The sequence below is a fragment of the Grus americana genome, chromosome 3 (assembly GCF_028858705.1).
Source record: "Grus americana isolate bGruAme1 chromosome 3, bGruAme1.mat, whole genome shotgun sequence".
Taxonomy (NCBI): Eukaryota; Metazoa; Chordata; class Aves; order Gruiformes; family Gruidae; genus Grus; species Grus americana.
Window position 1 is genome coordinate 48,786 of NC_072854.1, and position 6,818 is coordinate 55,603.

The 6,818-nt window shown below is 59.8% G+C and overlaps 1 long non-coding RNA gene across 1 annotated transcript; it reads right to left on the reverse strand.

Annotated features, from left to right (window-relative positions):
- Positions 1 to 3,005: 3,005 nt before the first annotated feature.
- On the reverse strand, positions 3,006 to 6,567 carry LOC129205247 (uncharacterized). The gene is made up of 4 exons (XR_008576672.1): positions 6,445 to 6,567; positions 5,195 to 5,461; positions 4,902 to 5,011; positions 3,006 to 3,375 (listed from the first exon to the last, which is right to left on the reverse strand). It is a non-coding gene; the product is annotated as an uncharacterized LOC129205247 (long non-coding RNA).
- Positions 6,568 to 6,818: the final 251 nt, after the last annotated feature.

Consider the following 6,818-nt stretch of genomic DNA (forward strand, 5'->3'; position numbering starts at 1 on the left):
AGTGAGAAAAAGAGGGGCAGGGAGCAGGACAGAGGGGCAGAGGCAGAAGGAGGACAGAGGGACAGAGAGACAAAAGAGGGAGACGAGGACTGGGCAGAGGGGAGAGAAAGACGGGGGCAAGGAGCAGAGACACAAAGGTGCCAGGAAAAGGACGGTCAGATGGAGCGAGAAACAGGGTCGGGGAGCAGGACAAAAGGACAAAGAAAAAGGCGAGGAAGAAGGAAGGAAGGATAAAGGTGGGACAGGGAACGGGACATACGCAGCGAAACAAAGCAGAACAGAGAAGAGAGGACAGGGATTGAGGAACAGAGAGAGAGATGCAGGCTGGTACACAGAGACGGCGAAGGTAAGCAAAACCAGCGACAGGCAGGAGGACCTGGTTCTGACAACCCATCGCTCCCGGTGTCGCTTCCACGGCCTCAAAAAATGCGACGTGCCGCAAGACAAGAGAATGGGAGAGTGAAAGCAAAGGCACGGGAAACTTCACGCTCTTAGTAATTTCACTGAGCATCACAGCTTACAGTTACTCAATGTCTTCCGGTGTCACAGGGTGAGGTACAACTGATTTCGTCTCCATATCTCTGGACAGAGCTTTTCTCATATCTGGGGGGGGGGGGGGGGTGGGGGGGGGAAGAAAAAAAAAAAAGATATTCTAAGACGACAGTCCTTGCACAAAGCCACGTTCAGCGAATTCTCTATTACAATAAGGTCGTTTCTAACCCAGAAGATTTCACAGAATCATAGAGTATCTCAAGTTGGAAGGGACCCATACGGATCGCCGAGACCAAGCCCCCGCTCCACGCGGGACTACCTAAAACTAAACCGTGCGACTAAGAGCATCGTTCAGACGCTCCTTGAACTCCTGACAGGCTCGGTGGCTGCGACCGCTTCCCTGGGGAGCCTGTTCCGTGACTGAGCGACCGCCCTCTCAGTGAAAAGCCTTTTCCCAACGTCCGGTCTGAACTTGCCCTGACGCAGCTTCGTCCCGTTTCCTCGGGTCCTAGTGCCGGTCACCGGAGAGAGCGGAGGTCAGCGCCTCCCCCTCCGCCGTCCCCCTCGAGGAAGGTGTAGACTGCGATGAGGTCACCCCTCGGCCTTCCCTTCTCCAAGCTGAACAAACCAAGTGACCTCAGCCGCTCCCCCTAAGTCTCGCCTCGGAGACCTCTCGCCATCTCGGCCGCCCTCCTCCGCGCACGCTCCGAGAGCGTTGTTCGGCGGCACCGCTCTCGACTGGAACCTAACGCTGCACGTAACTCAACTGAGCGGAAAGGAAATGACGGGCTAAAGGGACAAATACACGATTTAAGGCAGCCGCAACGATGGCAGATGTCTGTCCGTAGCCCTTCTATTTATTTCACAGCGCTCCTGCGTACCAAACGAACGGTACCAGAGCAGAAAAGGTATACGGCGTGGCCACGTTACCCCTCGGGGAGGACGGCGAAAGGAGAGAAGATCTAGAAAGAGGAAGCAGCTGGTACTTCGCTTTTGGTAACAGAATTAACATCAACACGTTCCTTCCCTTTGAAATTGAAAACGCCACCCAATTCTCTGCCACTGTTGACCACCGACACTTGTAAATTTCTAGTGAAACAGCTGAGGAAAACAAAGTTTCAGGTCCCTGGCTAGGGGAAGAAACCAGGCAAGCGCCGCCGTTCCTTCCCCCCCGACAACACTAGCAAAAAAAACCAGCCGCTGGGGGCGAGCGTTCCTCCGAAAGAAAAATCAGGTGAGAAACCGCATTTTTATTTTCAGCTTACCTACAGGATAAATGTCTTTGTAGTTGCTACAAAACGTGTAAACTGCACAAAGATTAAGTTTTGTAACCGATCTAAGGTTCAGTACGAAAAACTACCTAAAGGAGTACGCAAAGTCCCACTCATCAACACTTATCTGACCCTGTTTCATATAAAAAAAAAAAAAAAAAAAAAAAAAGTAATGCTAATCACACAGACAAGCCCAGGAACCCTCAACATGAGAATCTTTCCGTTCAGCCGGAGGCAGAACGAGTACTTACCACGGGCATCCTCATCTGGCTCTCCGCTGCTAGCAGAGCGGCACGCCAACGCTGTCCGGTACACGCCGTAGTACGCCTAGTTGCTTCTACGTATTTACCGCCGCCTGATTTGATACTCTCACAAAGAGATCGACGAAAAAGCCACCCTTTCTTTGAAAAAATAAAAACCAAAACCACACAGTTAAGGAACGGTAGGCGAACGTATTTCTAAATCATAACCCACGACTTGCAGGCAGACCAAGAGCAGCTCTGACGATGCGGTACGCTCATCAAACATCTTTCACGCAGGAATAACAGATGTACTCCTTTACCACGGGACGCAGCCGGCACAGGGACAAATTTCATGCTGTTTTTGTCACACGACCGTCCTTCTGCACCAGCCAGTGGGTTCAGAATTAAGGACAGGACAGGCTAAATGCTCACACGAGCCTCCTATCCGTAAGAAACTATTAAAAATAGAAAAAAAAACTTCCACGTTTTAGATCGCGTTGCCTTAGGGACTGCCTCCTTCAAAGCCTGCCTGTTGGGGGGGGGGGTGGGGGGGCGCGTGTGCGCGCACGCACGCGCGTGAGGCGTGGAAATCGGTCGCAGAATTCAGTTGCCTAACGAGAGACGGCCCTTCTCCTCGCAAGGCAAACGTTTCAAAACGTCGTACTCTTTTCCGATTTTACCGGCTGGTACTGGGGTTGCCCTACCAGCATGAGTTGGGGACCCGTCCCTCTGGGTCCGTGCGACGCCAAATTAAATATTCTGCAAGTAACCGAGCAGGAGATGGAAAGTAAGCTAAGATACTCTCTGCCGTACAACGTTTGTTCGCCATCGTCCCCGAGGGAATCGCACAAAGCCCACGCTTGCCGAACCGGTACGTCGGAGGCCCTACGGGAAACGGCGCTGACGTTTCGCCAAGCTCTTCTCCTGTCAAGAAGAGGACCTTTTCTGCGGCATCCCTATTGGCGTTCGGTCTGCTTTCGGCTCATTCTGGCAGGTCAGCTTTCAGAGAAAGCCTGAGATTTCAAACCGCCAAGCAACATTCACGATTCTTGCTCTCTGACTACGGGGAATTTCAGCGAATCGGAACGCTACTTGGAGCCACGTTCCGGGTCTGTTTCGCCGCAAACCAAATATCTAAGCCACGGACCGGGCGCCCGTAGAAAAATTACTTTAAAAGATTAAAGACAAGCACAGTACTCACTTTTCTGAAATTTCTTCCGGTAGCGCCATCAATTTAGCGGCCGAACCCAGCCGTCGAAATTCCGGTGCAACGGAGCGAGCAGGAACGTCTCCGTGCCGCTCTTCCCTGGCCACGGAGCCTTCCGCTCTACCCGTTACTGCGAACGTACGGAGCATCGGCGCAGCAGCACCTGTGGAATAACGCACCGCCCACAGCTATACAGAAGAAGAACCCGAGACGACGGTAGAAGACCCCAGACCAAAAGTCACCGCGGGACTAAGGGACGCGCGGACAGCGCGCGAGGGGCGGGTGTCCGGGACCCAAGCGTGGAACGGCCCCGGGATTTCTTTGTTCGGGGTCCCTCTCTCTGGAGGCGCCCCGCCCGGGCCGATCCCGCTGCTGCACCTTTCAGTTACGTTAATTATTTTACAAAATCCGACACCCGGAGACTGCTGCCGGAAGCCTCGGGTCGAGCCCGGAGGAGGAGGAGGAGGAGGAAGCGCGCCCGAGAAGAAGCGTGCGCGCGACACCGTGAACGGGGTGCGAACGCTGGGGCGGCAGCTGCTCCTCCTCAAACAGAGACAGAGAGAGAAAGAAGAGGGGGAAAGCCACAGGGTACAGAGGGCGGAAGTGGAAAAGAGGGGCCGGGAGCCGGACAGAGGGAGGTGGAGAAAGAGGCCGTCGGAAGGGAAGGGACGGGCTGCGGGGCAGAGGGGGACTTGCCAGCGCCAGGTTCGCGGTTCCACCCGATAATCGTAAAGGTCTCTGCCAACCTCGACGATTCGGTCGCTTTAAAAAACAATCGGGATCTCGAGGCGGACCGAGGGAGAGACGGAGAATATAAAAACGGTCGCGGCTAAGAGGGCAGAGAGGGAGGAATCGCGAGACAGGGAGAGGCAAGCCGGGCAGGGGAAAAAGTCCCGACAGGCTTCTGCAGCGACAGGGAGGAATTGAAGATTCGAGAGAGGGAGCTGGACAGAGAGAGAGACGGGGAAAGGTAAGACGGTGGCGAGCTACCGGGCAGAGAAGCAGAGTTTAAAGCCGGGGACCGGGAGAGGGACAGAGAGGGAAGGAGAAAGGAACGAAGGGACGGGCTGCGGGGCAGACAGGGAGGAAGGAAGGAAGGAAGAAAGAGGGACAGGGAGCCAGACGAACCGCGACGGGGAAAGAAAAAGGTACCGACGGGCTAGGAGGCAGAGAGGGGAGACTTTAGAAAAACAGGGACGGGGAGCGAGACCGAAAAAAGGAACCGTAGCGACGGGTGCTGGGACAGAGAGGCGGGCCTTCAAAACGAGGGGCAGGGAAGAGGCTCAAGAGGGACGGAGAAAGAGAGAGACTCACGACGACTCGCTACGGAGCCGAGAAGGAAGACCTCGAACAACAGGAACGAGGAGCCGCACAGAGAGAGCCAGAGACGGCAGAAATACCGACGGGCTACAGGACCGAGGGGGAGGAATGCAGAAACAGTGGCTGGGGGCCGGACAGAGAGACAGGGAGAGAGAGAAGGAAACAATAGCCACGGGCTACGGGGCAGAGAGAGCGAGGACCTAAAAAAGGTGGGGACAGGCAGCCCGTCAGAGCGAGATGGAAAAAGAACATAGCGGGGAGCAGAAAGCAAACCAAAAAACCCCACAGCGGGGTGGGAAAGCGAGGGGGGCAGAGGAGGGCCCGCGACGCAGAGGAGAGGCGATGGGGCCCCGCGGGCCCAGGACTCACCGCAGCTCTGGCTCTCGGCGCTGCCGGGAGAGCTTGCCAGCGCAGACGCTTCTTTCTCCTGCTCTCCGCCTTTCCTTTGCTGTCACTCCGGTCGCTCGGCTGTCCTCCGCCTAAGAGAATACACGGGTGTCTTACAGCTCCGAGGAGACGAGTCTGCCTAGATGAGTAGCCTGCCTCCCTGCCTCCCTCCCTCGGTACGCGGCCGCACCGTGCTTTGGATTACGCGTGGCGACCCTGCGGTGCCCGTCGGCAGCCTGACCTGCCGCGGAGCGCAACGAGGGATCTTTCCTCACGCGGCGAGGCAGGCGCTCTCTTGCCTGCAGCGGGAGGCAGCTGCCGGCCGGAGAGCCTTCCATCTCTTCTTCTTCTTCTTCTTCTTCACCTTTCTCTGGCCATTCCAGCTTCCCTTAGGGCAGCTCCTGTCCACGGCCGGTAAGCGCTCCGCCACCTGTCCCTTTTCGCCCCCACGCCACGAGGCGAGCCAGGCCAGGCACAGGCGAGGCGGGTGCAGTCGACGGCATCCCCAAGGGAGGGACGGGCAACCACGTCCTCAGCGCGGCCTGGGAGAGGGAAAGAAAAAGCAGTGGCCGTTACTACCGGAGGTCGGCCCTGGCCGGAGACCCTCCTCCTTCTGCAGGGGCTTCCGGAGACGCCGCTCTTTCCCTGCGCTGCTGCCGCTGCCGCCGCCGCCAGCACCCCCGTTCAGGAAGAAAGCGGCACAGGCGAGGGCCAGCTTGCCGCCTTCACGCCAGGGCTCGGGGGCGGCCTGGGGCTGCCGGACAGGCTTCCGGAGAGTCCGACCGGTAGCGCTCGTCTCGGGACACCGGGCAACGCCTCACCGCGCGCGCGCTCTCGTAGCACGGCCGCACCGCTGCTCGGGAGTGGCTGGAAGCCTGCAGAAAACCACTCGAAACCGGCAAAAAAACCCCAACCTCGCGCTCCTGCGAGAGCAAGTCGGGCTGTCCGGCAGCCACGTCCGCGAAAACCACGCCTCCCGGCACGCACTGGCAAGCGCCGCGTGGCAGCCATTAGAGTGCCGTAAGACTACACTTCCCGGCGTGCTCCGGGGAGCCAATATGGCCGACCAGCAGCCGCGTGCCCCAAGACTGCAACTCCCGGCGTGCCGCGGGAGGCAGCCTTCCACGCTTCCTGACCCTGCGGGGACACCGTCCCGTGCCCTCACCCCAAAGCCGACTCACCCGAAAGCCCCGCCGAGCCGCGACGGCAGCCCCGAGCTCCGCAGCGCGGCTCCGGGCTGGCGCCCCCCCCGCCGCCTCCCCTCAGCCACCTCCGAAAGGCGCGGACGCCCGCCGGCTCCGGGCAGCCCCCGCCGCGCGGCTCCGGACGGTCTCCCCGCCCGGTTCCGACACGGCGCGCACCCCCCCCCACCCGCCGCACGGCTCCGGGCAGCCCCCCTCCCCTCTGTGACACGGACCCCGCCGCCCCCCCGCCCCCCCGCCTCTCCTCGGAGGCGGCACCGCTGCCGCCGCCCTCCTCGGGGCTTTCCCCGGGACCCGCCGGTCCGTCCCGCTGCCCCGCTCACCTTCTCCCTCCGTGCAGCCGCAGCCCGGCGACGCCTCCGCTCCTCCCTCGGCTCACAGCAGCCCCTGCACACCGGCTGCCGGCAGCCGGTTCCGGGGAGGGGGCGTGGCGCTGCACTGCGCATGCGCGGCGCTGCCGCCGCAGTACCGAAATTTGGTCGCTAGGCGGCAGCACCGAGCGAGCATGCGCTGTGCGCTGCGTGAGGGGCGGGGCTTGGCGTGCGTCGGGGGCGGAGTTTGCGTGAGGGGCGGGGCTTGGCGTGCGTCGCGGGCGGAGTTTGCGTCGGGGGCGGAGTTTGCGTCAGGGGCGGGGCTTGGCGTGCGTCGGGGGCGGAGTTTGCGTGAGGGGCGGAGTTTGCGTCGGGGGGCGGAGTTT